Source organism: Saccopteryx leptura, chromosome 9 (assembly GCF_036850995.1).
Source record: "Saccopteryx leptura isolate mSacLep1 chromosome 9, mSacLep1_pri_phased_curated, whole genome shotgun sequence".
NCBI lineage: Eukaryota > Metazoa > Chordata > Mammalia > Chiroptera > Emballonuridae > Saccopteryx > Saccopteryx leptura.
Window position 1 is genome coordinate 40999255 of NC_089511.1, and position 16775 is coordinate 41016029.

The 16775-nt window shown below is 40.3% G+C and overlaps 1 protein-coding gene across 7 annotated transcripts in view; it reads right to left on the reverse strand.

The window, feature by feature from the left end:
* The window catches only part of LOC136380489 (zinc finger protein 383), a 33339-nt gene extending 18030 nt beyond the window's left edge, over positions 1 to 15309 (reverse strand). For 2 of the 7 annotated variants that reach the window (XM_066348326.1, XM_066348319.1), the window contains exons 1-2: positions 15036 to 15309; positions 14232 to 14347 (exon numbers count right to left, since the gene is read on the reverse strand). The gene's annotated coding sequence lies outside the window, so the exon portion shown is untranslated. Of the gene's footprint in view, positions 1 to 14231; positions 14348 to 14937; positions 14967 to 14994 lie in introns of those variants that run through there. The other 5 variants (XM_066348324.1, XM_066348320.1, XM_066348321.1 and 2 more) reach the window with 5 other exon arrangements.
* Positions 15310 to 16775: the final 1466 nt, after the last annotated feature.

Below are 16775 nucleotides of genomic sequence, written 5' to 3' on the forward strand. Positions count from 1 at the left end.
TGTATACACGGTGTTACGTCATCATCTGCTCATGTGCAGTTGCTGCCACATCATCCTACAGAAACTGGGAGGGTTTTCCTTTTATTTGGTGCAGATTTCACATTTTTATCGTCTTTTGTTGCTTTCCTGTGACTGGTCAAATGTGCACCATGACTTTATGGACACACTGTATAAGATCTGAAAGAATAAATTGCATAGAAGAAAACATAAGATACTGAAACTGTGGACCTTGGCCATAGAGAACAACTTATGCATTTCACTCCAAAGGCAAGGGAAGTAAAGGGACAAATAAACGAATGGGACTATATCAAACTAAAAAGCTGCTGCACAGAAAAGAAAAGAAAAAAAGACAACAAAACAAATAGCCAACTAAATGGGAGATGATATTTGCAAACAACAGCTCAGATAAAGGGTTCATATCCAAAATATATAAAGTATTCACAAAGCTCAGCAACAAACAAGCAAGAATTCCAACTAAAAAATGGGGAGAGGACCTGAACAGATGCTACTCCCAAGAAAACATATAAATAGCCAACAAATATATGAAATAATGCAAATCTTCACTAGGAATTTGAGAAATGCTAATCCAAACTACAATGAGATACCACCTCACACCAATTAGATGGGCTATTATCAAGACAGGTGATAAGTGTTGGAGAGGCTGTGGAGAAAAAGGAACCCACATTCACTGCTGGTGGGAATGTATGGTACATAAAGACACATGCACCCCATATTCATTGCAGCACTGTTCACAGTGGCCAAGCACGGAAACAACCAAAGTGTCCTTCAATAGAGGACTGAGAAAATAAGATGAGGTTCATATAAACAATGGTATGCCACTCAGCCCTAACAAATGATGACATATTGCCATTTACAACAACATGGATGGACCTTAAGAACATTATACTGAGTGAAATAAGTAAATCAGAAAAAGCTAAGAACTGTATGATTTCACAGATAGGTGGGATATAAAATTAAGACTCATATACATGTATAAAAATGGAGTGGTTACCAGGAAAAGGGACAGTGGGGGATAGTGGGGGAGGATTAGGGAGTAAAGAGGGACAAATATATGGTGATGGAAAATCATTTGATTTTGGGTGGTGGGTAAACAATATAATCAACAGTTCAAATACCACAAAAATATTTACCTGAAAACTATGTTCTCGTATTAATCAATGTCACCCTGTTAAATTTAATTTTTTAAGTAAAATTTAAAAAAAAAGAACTTACATGTCCAATGAAGTATAAAAAGGGATTCAGCATAATGATTACCAGCTAAAGTTGTAATGATCTTATATTGTGCAATTAAGTCCCAGCTACCAACCAAGAACTCATTGAGAACTCATCCTGAAAGGTAGTTATCAGCATTTTTTTTCTCAAATTAAAAGTTGGTATTTTGCATTCTATGTCCTTTTTTTCCTCTAAATTTTTCTACAGGTTTATCCATTTTATTAATCACCAAAATAAACTTCAGGCTTTGTTAATTTATTTCCTCTGGCTTTGTTAATTTTCTCTACTGTACATTCACTTTATCTTCTAATATACATAAATATTTATTTGAGCTCTTATTTTCTATTTTTTTATTTTTGGAGTTTGAGTCCACTTTTCAACTACTTGAAATGAAAACATAGATCAATTTTTCAGCATTCTTCTTTACCAACTAATGCATTTACATCTACATATTTTCTTCAGTGCCAGCTTTAGCAACACTTTGATATTTTTATTATTGCTCAGTTAAAAATATTTTTATTTTCCACTACAATTTCTTCTTTGATTCACGATATTTATAAATACATTGCTTAAATCCAAAATATTGGAATAGTTCTAATTATGTTTTTGTTACTGACTTCTAGCTGAATTTCACTGTGATAAAAAAAAAAACAACATATAGTATTATTTCAACCCTCTGAAATTCCCTTTATGGTTTGAATATAATTAATTTGGATAAATGCCTCATGTGCACCTGAAAATAATATATACTGCAGTTGCAAAGAACACAGTTTTATGTATATCAGTGGGTCAAGTCTGTCAATCACATTGTTCCAATATTATATATTTTACTGGGTTTATATTGATTTTTTTATCAGTTATTGAGAAAAGTGCTAAAAATTTCCCACTACAATTGTGATTTGTCTACTACTTCTTTTAGTTCTGTCAAATATATTTGAAGTCAATGAAGGTACATATATTTAGAACTGTTATATCTTGCTGGTGGACTAACCTTTGTATTATGAATGATTGTTCTTTACTCTAGTAAAGCTTCTTGTAAAGTTTATTGCTCTACAATGAAGTCAGAAGTGTAAGTTCATACAACCATTTAGGAAAATTTTTAGTATATATTAAAGCTAACCTATGACACAGAATTTCACTCTTAAATAGTTACCCAAAATGCATTCATACGTGCACTGAAAGACATGTACAAGTATGTTCATAGCAACCTGTTCATTATAGCCCCAATCTGAAAACAACCCAATGCCAATCAATAATGGAATGAATAAATAAAGTATGGTATGTTCATGCAAGAAAAAATTTAAATAATAATAGGAGACCTATAACTAGGTGAAGCAACATAGATGAATCTCACATAGTCACACTATGTAATATTGTTGCATAGTACATACATGTTGCATGTTAAATTTAATGTTAAACAAAAGAGATATTGTGTGATTCTATTTACATAAAATTCAAGTACAGGTAAAATTAATCTCTGGCTATAGAAGACAGAATAGTTATCTTTGGGAGACGTAGGTATTAAGGATAGAATAAGAATCAGGCTTCTGGAATGCTGGTAGTGTTCTATTACCTGATGTAATTTGAGCTCTGGTTAAATGAAGATGTTCATTTTATAAAATTCATCAGACTTATAATTTGATTTCTGTACTTTGGGGAATGTACTGTATGTTATACATTTTTTTTTAAAGTACAAAGAGTGAAACAGACTCCCACATGTGCCCCAGCCAGGATTCACCCGGCAACCCCTGTCTGGGACCAATGCTTGAATAAACTGAGCTATCCTCAGAGCCTGAGGCCAACACTCAGACCAACCAAGCTATTCTTAGTGCTTGGGGCTGACGCTCAAACCAATCGAGCCACTGACTGTGAGAGGAGACGGGAGAGAGAAAGGGGAGAGGGAAGGGAAGAGAAGCGGATGGTCGCTTCTCATGTGTGCCCTGACTGGGGATTGAACCTGGGACTTACATACCACACTGAGCTGATGCTCTATCCACTGAGCAAACTGGCCAGGGCCTGTTAGACTTTTTAAAACTGTACATGGTTTTAAAACCATATAATACCATAATGGTATCATTATCTCTGCAGATTCATCATTATTAAAATACCAAGTAACCAAATATTGAAAGAATACAGGATGACTATGTTTATAAAAGCTGCTGGTAGGATTTTAACTGGTACAAGCATATTGAAATCAGTTTGGCAATATTCAGAAAATTTAGATACACCCATATCGTAATGACCAGCAATTCCAATTCCATTCATATCTTTATGCCCTAGGAAAGGATACTTATAAATACAGTGTGTCCATAAAGTCATGGTGCACTTTTGACCAGTCACAGGAAAGCAACAAAAGACTATAGAAATGTGAAATCTGCACCAAATAAAAGGAAAACTCTCCCAATTTCATACCTATTCAGTACAGTTCGATGTGGGCTCATGCACAGATTTTTTAGGGCTCCTTAGGTAGCTATCCCGTATAGCCTCTACAGACTCGTCACTGACTGATGGCCTACCAGAACGGGGTTTATCCGCCAAACTGCCAATTTCCTTCAACTGCTTATCCCACCAATGTTATTTCTATGTGATGGTGCTTCGTTATAAACGCGCCGATATTCACGTTGCATTTTGGTCATGGATTCGAATTTAGCGAGCCACAAAACACACTGAACTTTCCTCTATACTGTCTATATCTCAACTGGCATGGCCGTGGGCTGCTCCACTGTATACACGGTGTTACATCATCATCTGCATATGTGCACATGCTGCTACATCATCCTACAGAAACTGGGAGGGTTTTCCTTTTATTTGGTGCAGATTTCACATTTCTATCGTCTTTTGTTGCTTTCCTGTGACCAGTCAGAAGTGCACCATGACTTTACGGACACACTATATATGTTCAGATCAGTTTTTGGTTCCTTTCAAAGGAACCAAAAACATATATATACTTTTTTTTTTTTTTTTTTAGAAAGGGACGTGGAGGGGAGAGAGAGAGAGAGAGAGAGAGAGAGAGAGAGACATCAATCTGTGTTCCAACCACTAATGCATTCATTGGTTGATTCTTGTATGTGCCCTGTCTGAGGATCAAACCTGTAACCTTGGTGTATCAGGATGACATTCTAACCACTTAGCTACCCAGCGAGGACCAACCAAAATATAGCTATATTTAACAACTCACAATAAGAGTGATCCTAAGTGACGTCACGGAAATGGCGCCGTGAGCAGCGCGTCCGACAGATCTCCCCAAAATCACAACAAATTTATCAACTAGAAACAGAAAAATTTATCCTCGGAGCATTCCGGAGTTCCACACAAACTGAAAGCGAAAGGACTGTTATCATTTGAATCTGAGAGACGAGGGTGTGGAGGAAGCTACCGCAGGGACGTTCATTCAAGCCGCGAGGAAGTGCGCCTGTGGTGAGTCAGCCCACACTCGGGAGCCGCGAGCAGCAGCCGCGAGCAGCAGCCGCGAGCAGCCGCAGGCGCGCGCCCGGTTCGGTTGCAGAGCGAGCACCGCTCACACTCCGGAGTGGCGAGCAGCCGCTGGCGCGCCCGGTCCGGTTGCAGAGCGAGCACCGCTAACGCTCCCAGCGGCCCGCGCACTGCGAGTGAGAGTCGCCAGCCACCGGTGCCTGGAGCACCCCATTCGCGCGTGTACCCTGGGCATTCCATGCGCCCAGAGCGCCCTGCTGGCCCGCACACCCAGGGTGCCCCATCATCCTGCGCCCGGTGCGCCCCAGCCACCAGCAGCGGGGGGAGCGGGAGAGGCCCCAGGGCGGTATTCCCTACTTGGGAGATTCTCTCCGCGGGCGGGGCACCTCACCCAGCCATTCAAGCTAACAATCAAGCGTTGGGGGAGGGGCGCGCAGGCAGCCTGAAATACCTTCGGGAGCACAGCTGCGACCCAATCACTGAAATTAGCTTAACCCGTGAAATCTGCGCACCCTCGGTTCTAATTGATAAGATCTCTCTCAGTTCAGCGACCCAAGACAAGAGGCGTGATATTTTTTTTTTTTCCATTTTTTTTTTTTTTTTTCTTAAGCTGGAAACAGGGAGAGACAGTCAGACAGACTCCCGCATGCGCCCGACCGGGATCCACCCGGCACGCCCACCAGGGGCGACGCTCTGCCCACCAGGGGGCGATGCTCTGCCCATCCTGGGCGTCGCCATATTGCGACCAGAGCCACTGTAGCGCCTGAGGCAGAGGCCACAGAGCCATCCCCAGCGCCCGGGCCATCTTTGCTCCAATGGAGCCTTGGCTGCGGGAGGGGAAGAGAGACAGAGAGGAAAGCGCGGCGGAGGGGTGGAGAAGCAAATGGGCGCTTCTCCTGTGTGCCCTGGCCAGGAATCGAACCCGGGTCCTCCGCACGCTAGGCCGACGCTCTACCGCTGAGCCAACCGGCCAGGGCGAGGCGTGATATTTTTTTAGTGCCTCTCGCTAAAGGGGCGGGGGCAACTTCTGATTGATAGAGCCTCCATATTCAGGGATAAACGCTAACAAGAAGGACTTGGCAGATAATAAGATCTATACTACACTAGTCGCAAGCAGAGACTAGTGCCTCTTCTTCCCAGCCGAAACAGGCTACAAAGTGTGGAAAGCCTGGGTTGAGAGGTCCAACTGAATGCTAGGCGCTGAACAGTCACCTTGACAACAATTGACTCCCACCCCCGCCTGATTACACTGGAGGCCCTGACTGCCAGAGCCTTTCCCAAAGCCTTGCACTGAGTGGGGATAGAGTGGGGATTTCCCAGCTCTTTGAGCCTCTTACTCCCCAGGCAGAAGCAGTTGCAGCCTTATAGCTGGATCACCAGGCTGCTAATTCAGGAAGGGGGGACTAGGAGAGAGAATCCAGGAAAGCAAACTCTCTCATCGTTGGACCCTGCAAATGCCAACAAGCCTTGACTACCAGCAAGACTAAAGCCAATTATATGACATTGCCATAGAATCCCATCAACTGCAAATCCCTACCTAAGTGTGACACAGGGGCAGAGCCTGGGGTAGAGTCACCGACCAGGAAGAGGGAGAGAAAAGAAAAAGGAAGAAGTTAACATCTCAAAATCAAGAAAAATCCACAGACTTTACAACTTGTTCCACTAATTTTTTTTTGTTGTTGTTGTTGTTTGTTTCTTCTATCTTATTGCTTTTATTTCCTCCACCTCGGACCTTCTATTCTCTGCCCATCTTATGCTTCCCTTTTCTTGAACTACACTACCCATAAGTGTTACATTTTATTTCTCTTCTTCATCCTCACCCTCCTTTAAGGTTATACTTCAAAACACTTAACTCTCACTCTCTCCTCTTTTGTTTTATTTTGTTTTGCTTTATCTTGTTTTTTTTCTCTTCCTTCGTTTTTCTCTTTTTCTTATTTTTTCCTTTCTATTCGTTTTTTTCTTTTCTCGTTTTACTTTCATCCCATTTAATCCTCAATCACGAACAAATTAGTTAATTTGGGACTCAAGGCTTTTTTTGGCTTTATTTTTCTTTTTCGCTTTTGTTTTTGTTTTTTTCTTGTTTGTTTATTTTTGTGGCATTTTGGGTCCTCTCAACCCAAGGTCTCCATTGTATTTAGTCTTCGCTCCACTTAATACAACAGATTTTTACTTATCATTTTTATTTTTTTCTCCTTTATTATTCTTTTTTTTGTCCTTTTTTTCTGGTTCCCTCTTATCCCTCTCATTATATCTCTTAGTTGACCATCACTCACAAGCGAATCATCTTATGCTTGTCTAAGATTTTCTTCCTTTTTTTTTTTTTTTTTTTTTTTTTGCATTTAGTAGGTCCCTACTCCCCTTTTTTTGCCCCTTGAACTCTTCACCCCAAATCAGGCCCTCCATTATAGGCACGATATTTCCCTGAGGAGGGGAGAGGAGGGAAAGAGAAGAAAGAAAAAAAGGGGGAAATAATAAATTATTACTGTTTTTTTTTTGTGGGGTGTTTTACCTTTTTTTTTTTTTTTTTTTTTTTTTTTTTTACTTTTTACTCTTTATTAATTCTAATTAGTGCTATCAACAAGACCACCCTCAGATGCCAATAAGAAAGAGGAAATCGAATATTATGGATACAAAAGAAAGAGAGGTAACACAAATAGATGTGGAAAAATCTATGGAGAAAAGACTTAACATATTGGAAGCCTTGGAGCTAAATGACAGAGAATTTAAAATAGAAATCTTAAAAATACTCAGAGATATACAAGAAAACACAGAAAGGCAATATAGGGAGATCAGAAAACAACTCAATGAACACAAAGAATATATTACCAAGGAAATTGAAACTATAAAAACAAATCAAACAGAAATGAAAAACTCAATTCACGAGCTGAAAAACGAGGTAACAAGCTTAGCTAGCAGAACAGCCCAGACTGAAGATAGGATTAGTGAAATAGAAGACAAACAACTTGAGGCACAACAGAGAGAAGAAGAAAGAGACTCAAAAATAATAAAAAACGAGAAAGCCCTACAGGAATTGTCTGACTCCATCAGAAAGAATAACATAAGAATAATAGGTATATCAGAGGGAGAAGAGAAAGAAAATGGAATGGAGAATATACTCAAACAAATAATAGACGAGAACTTCCCAAGCCTGTGGAAAGAACTAAAGCCTCAAATTCAAGAAGCAAACAGAACACCGAGTTTTCTTAACCCCAACAAACCCACTCCAAGGCACATCATAATAAAGATGACACAAACCAATGACAAAGAAAAAATTCTCAAGGCAGCCAGGGAAAAGAAGAGTACAACATATAAAGGAAGGCCTATTAGATTATCATCAGATTTCTCAGCAGAAACTCTACAAGCTAGAAGAGAGTGAACCCCAATATTTAAAGCCCTGAAAGAGAGGAACTTTCAGCCACGAATACTATACCCATCAAAGCTATCCTTCAAGTATGAAGGAGATATAAAAACATTCACAAATTCAGAAAAGATGAGAGAATTTATCAACAGAAAGCCCCCACTCCAGGAAATACTAAAGGGGGTTTTCCAACCAGATTCAAAGAACAAAAGAAAACAACACCACAAGTAACAGCTCCACCAAGAACACAATAAAACCAAACTTAAACTGTGACAACAAAGGAAAAAAAGGGGGGAGAGGATGAAGATTAACAGTAGCAAAGGACGATGAAGTGCAGAAATACTTATAAGATAGGGTACTACAATGAATATGGTGGTACCCTTTTCATTACTTAATGGTAACCACCCTAGAAAAAACCACCACAAAAACACTTGACTTAAAAAAGGTAGCAACAGAGGAAAGAAGTATGGAACACAAACAAACAAAAACAAATGATAGAAAAACAAAAGAGAAGAATCAAACTAGATACAAAACTAACAGAAAGCAATTTATAAAATGGCAGTAGGGAACCCACAAGTGTCAATAATTACACTAAATGTAAATGGATTAAACTTACCAATAAAAAGACACAGAGTAGCAGAATGGATTAAAAAAGAAAATCCAACTATATGCTGCCTACAAGAAACACATCTAAGCAACAAGGATAAAAACAAATTCAAAGTGAAAGGCTGGAAAACAATACTCCAAGCAAACAACACCCAAAAAAAAGCAGGTGTAGCAATATTCATATCTGATAATGCTGACTATAAGACAGAAAAAGTACTCAGAGACAAAAATGGTCATTTCATAATGATTAAGGGGACACTGAATCAAGAAGACATAACAATCCTTAATATATATGCACCAAACCAAGGAGTACCAAACTATATAAGACAGCTACTTATTGACCTTAAAACAAAAACTAACAAAAATACAATCATACTTGGAGACCTCAATACTCCGCTGACGGCTCTAGATCGGTCATCCAAACAGAGAATCAATAAAGAGATAGTGGCCTTAAACGAAATACTAGAACACCTGGATATGATAGACATCTACAGGACACTTCATCCCAAAGCGACAGAGTATACATTTTTCTCTAGTGTACATGGAACATTCTCAAGAATTGACCATATGTTGGGCCACAAAGACAATATCAGCAAATTTAGAACAATTGAAATTGTACCAAGCATATTTTCTGATCATAAAGCCTTGAAACTAGAATTCAACTGCAAAAAAGAGGGGGAAAAACCCACAAAAATGTGGAAACTAAACAACATACTTCTAAAAAATGAATAGGTCAAAGAAGAAATAAGCGCAGAGATCAAAAGATATATACAGACAAATGAAAATGAAAATACGATATATCAGAATCTCTGGGATGCAGCAAAAGCAGTAATAAGAGGAAAGTTCATATCACTTCAGGCCTATATGAACAAACAAGAGAGAGCCGAAGTAAACCACTTAACTTCACACCTTAAGGAACTAGAAAAAGAAGAACAAAGACAACCCAAAACCAGCCAAAGAAAGGAGATAATAAAAATCAGAGCAGAAATAAATGAAATAGAGAACAGAAAAACTATAGAAAAAATCAATAAAACAAGGAGCTGGTTCTTTGAAAAGATCAACAAAATTGACAAACCCTTGGCAAGACTCACCAAGGAAAAAAGGCACAGGACTCAAATAAATAAAATCCAAAATGAAAGAGGAGAGATCACCACAGACATCATAGATATACAAAGAATTATTGTAGAATACTATGAAAAATTATATGCCACCAAATACAACAATCTAGAAGGAATGGATAAATTCCTAGAACAATACAACCTTCCTAGACTGAGTCATGAAGAAGCAGAAAGCCTAAACAGACCAATCAGCAGGGAGGAAATAGAAAAAACTATTAAAAACCTCCCCAAAAATAAAAGTCCAGGCCCAGACGGTTATACTAGTGAATTCTATCAAACATTCAAAGAAGACTTGGTTCCTATTCTACTCAAAGTCTTCCAAAAAATTGAAGAAGAAGCAATACTTCCAAACACATTTTATGAGGCCAACATAACCCTCATACCAAAACCTGGCAAGGATGGCACAAAGAAAGAAAACTACAGACCAATATCTCTAATGATTACAGATGCTAAAATTCTAAACAAAATACTGGCAAACCGAATACAACAACATATTAAAAAAATAATACATCATGATCAAGTGGGATTCATCTCAGAATCTCAAGGATGGTTCAACATACGCAAAACGGTTAACGTAATACACCATATCAACAAAACAAAGAACAAAAACCACATGATCTTATCAATAGATGCAGAAAAGGCTTTTGATAAAATACAACACAATTTTATGTTTAAGACTCTCAACAAAATGGGTATAGAAGGAAAATATCTCAACATGATAAAGGCCATATATGATAAACCATCAGCCAACATCATTTTAAACGGCATAAAACTGAGGACTTTCTACCTTAAATCAGGAACAAGACAGGGTTGTCCACTCTCTCCACTCCTATTTAATGTGGTGCTAGAAGTTCTGGCCAGAGCAATCAGACAAGACAAAGAAATAAAAGGCATCCATATCGGAAAAGAAGAAGTAAAGGTATCACTTTTTGCTGATGATATGATCCTATACATCGAAAACCCGAAGGACTCCACAAAAAGATTATTAGAAACAATAAACCAATACAGTAAGGTCGCAGGATACAAAATTAACATACAGAAGTCCATAGCCTTTCTCTATGCCAACAATGAAATATTAGAAAACGAACTCAAAAAAATAATCCCCTTCACGATTGCAACAAAAAAAAATAAAATACCTAGGAATAAACATAACAAAGAATGTAAAGGACCTATATAATGAAAATTACAAAGCATTGTTAAGGGAAATCGAAAAAGATACAATGAGATGGAAAAATATTCCTTGTTCTTGGATAGGAAGAATAAATATAATCAAAATGGCCATATTACCCAAAGCAATATACAAATTTAATGCAATTCCCATCAAAATCCCTATGAGATTTTTTTAAAGAAATGAAACAAAAAATCATCAGATTTATATGGAACTATAAAAAACCCCGAATAGCCAAAACAATCCTAAGGAAAAAGAATGAAGCTGGGGGCATTACAATACCTGACTTTAAACTATATTATAGGGCCACGATAATCAAAACAGCATGGTATTGGCAGAAAAATAGACACTCAGACCAATGGAACAGAATAGAAAGCCCAGAAATAAAACCACATATATATGGTCAAATAATCTTTGATAAAGGGGCCAAGAACATACAATGGAGAAAAGAAAGCCTCTTCAACAAATGGTGTTGGGAAAACTGGAAAGCCACATGCAAAAGAATGAAACTCGACTACAGCCTGTCCCCGTGTACTAAAATTAATTCAAAATGGATCAAAGACCTAAATATAAGACCTGAAACAATAAAGTACATAGAAGAAGACATAGGTACTAAACTCATGGACCTGGGTTTTAAAGAACATTTTATGAACTTGACTCCAATGGCAAGAGAAGTGAAGGCAAAGATAAATGAATGGGACTACATCAGAATAAAAAGTTTTTGCTCAGCAAGAGAAACTGATATAAAAATAAACAGACAGCCAACTAAATGGGAAATGATATTTTCAAACAACAGCTAAGGGCCTAATATCCAAAATTTACAAAGAACTCATAAAACTCAACAACAAACAAACAAACAATCCAATAAAAAAATGGGAAGAGGACATGAATAGACACTTCTCCCAGGAAGAGATACAAATGGCCAACAGATATATGAAAAGATGCTCAGCTTCATTAGTTATTAGAGAAATGCAAATCAAAACTACAATGAGATACCACCTCACCCCTGTTAGATTAGCTATTATCAACAAGACGGGTAATAGCAAATGTTGGAGAGGCTGCGGAGAAAAGGGAACTCTCATCCACTGTTGGTGGAACTGTAAAGTAGTACAACCATTATGGAGGAAAGTATGGTGGTTCCTCAAAAAACTGCAAATAGAACTACCTTATGACCCAGCAATCCCTCTACTGGGTATATACCCCAAAACCTCAGAAACATTGATACGTGAAGACACATGTAGCCCCATGTTCATTGCAGCACTGTTCACAGTGGCCAAGACATGGAAACAACCAAAAAGCCCTTCAATAGAAGACTGGATAAAGAAGATGTGGCACATATACACTATGGAATACTACTCAGCCATAAGAAATGATGACATCGGATCATTTACAGCAAAATGGTGGGATCTTGATAACATTATACGGAGTGAAATAAGTAAATCAGAAAAAAACAAGAACTACATGATTCCATACATTGGTGGAACATAAAAATGAGACTAAGAGACATGGACAAGAGTGTGGTGGTTACCAGGAGTGGGGGGAGGGAGGACAGGGGGAGAGTTAGGGGGAGGGGGAGGGGCACAGAGAACTAGATAGAGGATGGCGAAGGACAATCTGACTTTGGGCGAGGGGTATGCAACATAATCTAATGACAAAATAACCTAGACATGTTTTCTTTGAATATATGTACCCTGATTTATTAATGTCATCCCATTACCATTAATAAAAATTCACTTAAAAAAAATAAAATAAAAATAAAAAATAAAAGTTAAGAGTGATCCTAAAGAAAGAGTGTTGTATAAGAAAAGCAAGACTCAAAACATTATATAGCACAATTTCATTTCTACAAAGCTAAATGTCAAAACTAAACTATATCTCTTAAGAATGTGTAAATGTGTAGTAAACTATTTTTAAAAAAGCAAAAAAAAAAAACCAAACAAACAATAAAACAAGGCCCTGGCAGCTGGCTTAGCAGCAGAGTGTAGGCCAGGCATGTGGAAGTTCTGGGTTTGATTCCTGGTCAGGGCACACAGGAGAAGCAACCATCTGCTTCTCCACCCTTCCCCCTCACCTCCCTCTCTCTCTCTCTTTCACTCTCTCTCTCTCTCTCTCCTCCCCTCCTGCAGCTATGGCTTGAAAGGTTCGAGAAAGTTAGCCCTGGGCTCTGAGGATGGCTCCATGGCCTCACCTCAGGCACTAAAATTGCAAGGTTGCCAAGCAATGGCGCAGCAGCCTCAGATGGGCAGAGCATCGCCCAGTAGGGAGATTGCCGGGTGGATTGTCTCTCCCTTAAAATAAAAATTGCTTTATAAAACAAACAAAACAAATTACCACCTTAAAATCAGGATAAGGATTACCTAAAGAGGTAACAAGAATAAGTTTTTTTCTGTGTGTAGGACTATCTGGAGTTTCTGAAGTGCTGATGCAAGTTTTTGTCATACAGTTTCCCTCTATAGTTACTTCTTAAACTATTTGCTTATATTTTAAGTACTTTTGTGTATGTATGTAGGATTCAGGAATTTTGTGTGTGTGTGTGTGAGAAAGAGAGAGAGAGAGGGACAGACAGGAAGGGAGAGAGATAAGAAGCATCAACTCATAGTTGCGGCACCTTTGTTCTTCATTGATTGCTTTCTCATATGTGCCTTGACCAGGGGGCCCAGGTGAGCCAATGACTAGCTCAAGCCGGCAACCTTGGGCTTCAAGCCAGTGACCATGTCTATGATTCTACCCTCAAGCCAGTGGTGCTTAAGCTGGTAAGCCTGTGGTCAAGCCAGTGACCTCAGGGTTTTGAATATGGGTCCTCAGCATCCCAGGCCAATGCTCTATCCACCATGCCACTGCCTGGTCAAGCAGGAATTAAAAAAAAAAAAGAAACTATATAACAGATACAGATAATTTTTAATGAAAACATAAGCTATGAAGTGGTAAATGCTGTAAGATTCCAATCTTGAAATAATGTATACTATATATGCATAGGGAACTTATTAGAAGGAAATAGGTCAAAATATTGGCTGGCTATTCTGTTTGTAACTTCTTATTTTCCAAATTCTTTAAAATAATCGTGTGTGTGTGTGTGTGTGTGTGTGTGTGTGTGTGTACACGTGTTTAAAAAGCAAAAACTTAGCACACAGGAGTAACTGAGATATTTTCTAAATTAACATATGAATATTGTGTAGAAGGAAATGAGGGTGTATACTGGGATCTGTGTCGTCCCCCCCCCCCCCCAGGCCTATAAAACAAGACCATCCAGGAGAAATAGAATAAAAAGGAAACCTCAGGAGACCTTGTATCTGGCTTGGTCAACAAATATTCCTACCTTCTTCTGAGGATCTCTCTGAGTAGCGGAGCTGAGGAAGTAGAAAGAAATCAAGAGACGCCAGGTTTTTCTTCTGACTCAGACTCACCAGATCAGAGGTAGCTCTGGACCCACACCTACCACCATGGAGAGAGGTCAGAGGAGACTGAGAGGTCTTGGTGTTGAATGGGAAAATCAGTTACCAACACCCAATTTGTCCTGATCGCACACATCAACACACTGTCACCCTGACACAATTACAGGCACCCTTCAACTGCACACAGAGTGCCACAGTTACATGATCATACACATCCTCAAAGACACAGACATCCAGTACACTTAACGCTGCTAACATTCATACAGCCACAATCACAAACATGCAACCCTCAGAAAAAAGTCACAGCCACATGATCACAGATCCTCTACACTCCCGCACCACACACACACACATAATGTCACACAAAGTTATAGGAACACACACAATCCCAGTCCTACCATGGGGACACAGTCGTACCTCCTACACACACAGCGCCACACACTGTCACGATCACTCACCTACAAGGATCTCCACAGTGACACCAAACAGAGTTCCGAGTATGGTCACAATTACAATGATACACCTACCACAGTACATACAATTACAACCGAGACACAACGCCGCACAGTCACATAAGGTCGCAAGCGTACAGATGGAATCCCCCGCTTCTCCCCAGCCCGATCAACTCACACAGGCCCGAGGCTCCAGAACCGCCCGCACCGTCCCTTCAAATCCTCAGGGACACACCTGAGCATCCTAGTTGAGCCCCCAAGACCAAGGCCGCTCACCTTGCACTCCACTTTCCCGGGAGGCCTAGAGTCCAACAGGCGAGTGGAGGGGTGGACCAGTCTCCGCGGGGCCTCTGGGAAATGTAGTTCCGAGCCCGATCCGTTTGGTCAATATGGTCTCTCCGCTTTTGTGCTAGCTCACGTTCTGGGCCAAACCGAGCGCCCTGCTCCCCTCTCCAAATCGCTGCCAGGAGTCTGAGATCCAGACACAGGCTCGGAGTGAGGCTCCCATACGAGGCAGATCCCATAGCCTGGCGACAAGCTTCCTTCCTAGACCCAGCCAATCCCAGGGAGTCATTTGTTCCCGGCGAAACAGAAAAAGGTCGATTCACACCGGAAGTTAATTAGGGCCGCAAGGACTTCTGGTAAATGCAGTACAAAGCCGGGAAAGGAGAGGCGCCCACGACATAGAAGATTGTCCTGAGTGTGCAGTGAGCTCTTCCATAGGGATGAGTGGAGTTGCGCCTCAACTGAATCGCCATTTTGGCCTACATCAGTGGGCGAGCACTGGCGGGGAACCGGCACTGCTTAGAGAGCAGAAATCTGGAAGTCTCCAGGAAATTATCCCTGGAGCCCAGTGGGGCTGAAAGGGATGGGTTGTCCAGAGCGTCAAGTAATGTGTGTGTTGGGGATGGTAGAGGTGACTCAGGATGGCGGTAATGTGTGTAAGGCCATCGGTAAAATTGGAAGTTATTTCCGTTTTTCACCTGGAAAACAATGATACTGGGGGTGTTACCTGTAGGGCCCATGCTGGACATGGCCTTTCCCCCTCCCCAGTCACATGGCACTGTGGTCAGGATCCTGACCATGGACCATGAGATAAGGGGTAGTAAAACTGTAACTTAGGTTTTACTAACAACAATGGAACTGAGTCACCAGATATGTATCAAGGAGGTATAATACAAAATAGCACACACCCTTTCCCTAACCCCTGCTTACCTACTTCCTTGCACATAGATAAAAAGTTTTGCTTTCATAAACCCAGGCCTTAGCTATTTAGTGTGTGTGTGTGTGTGTGTGTGACAGAGACAGAGAGAGGGGGACACATAAGGACAAACAGGAAGGGAGAGAGATGAGAAGCATCAATTCTTTGTTTTGACTCTTTAGTTGATCATTGATTGCTTTCTCATATGTGCTTTGACGAGGGGGCTACAACAGAGCGAGTGACCCCTTGCTCAAGCCAGAGATCTTGGGCTCAAGGTCATAGACATGAACATGGAGTCATGTTTATGATCCCACATTCAAGCCAGTGACCCTGTGCTCAAGCTGGTAAGCCTGTACTCAAGCCGGATGAGCCCATGCTGAAGCCAAAGACTTCGGAGTTTAGAACTTGAGTCCTCTGCATCCCATAATGATGCTCTATCTACTGTGCCACTGCCTGGTCAGGCCCCAGGTCTTAGCTATTTAAATTGCAACCCCACCAAGCAGGGTGCAGAACTTTCACTGACCAGCCACCATCGGTGCTGCCCTTTATGTAAGAAATAAAGGTTATGACTTCTCCATCTGGTCTTCCTTGTGATTTTTGGGGGATCATATGGCAACCCCAGATCCATTTTCCAGGTCTAGACTTCCTGCGCTATAATTGGTGTAGCCAACAAGATTGTGCAATCCCAAGGAACCCCACACACACTAAGTTGAGTTGAAGTGATATGCCAAGTGGGGGAATGCCAAGGGGGAATACCAGGCTGGCCAGCTAGCTGCATATGGCATGACATTGCCATGTTGATAGACTTGGGGTCT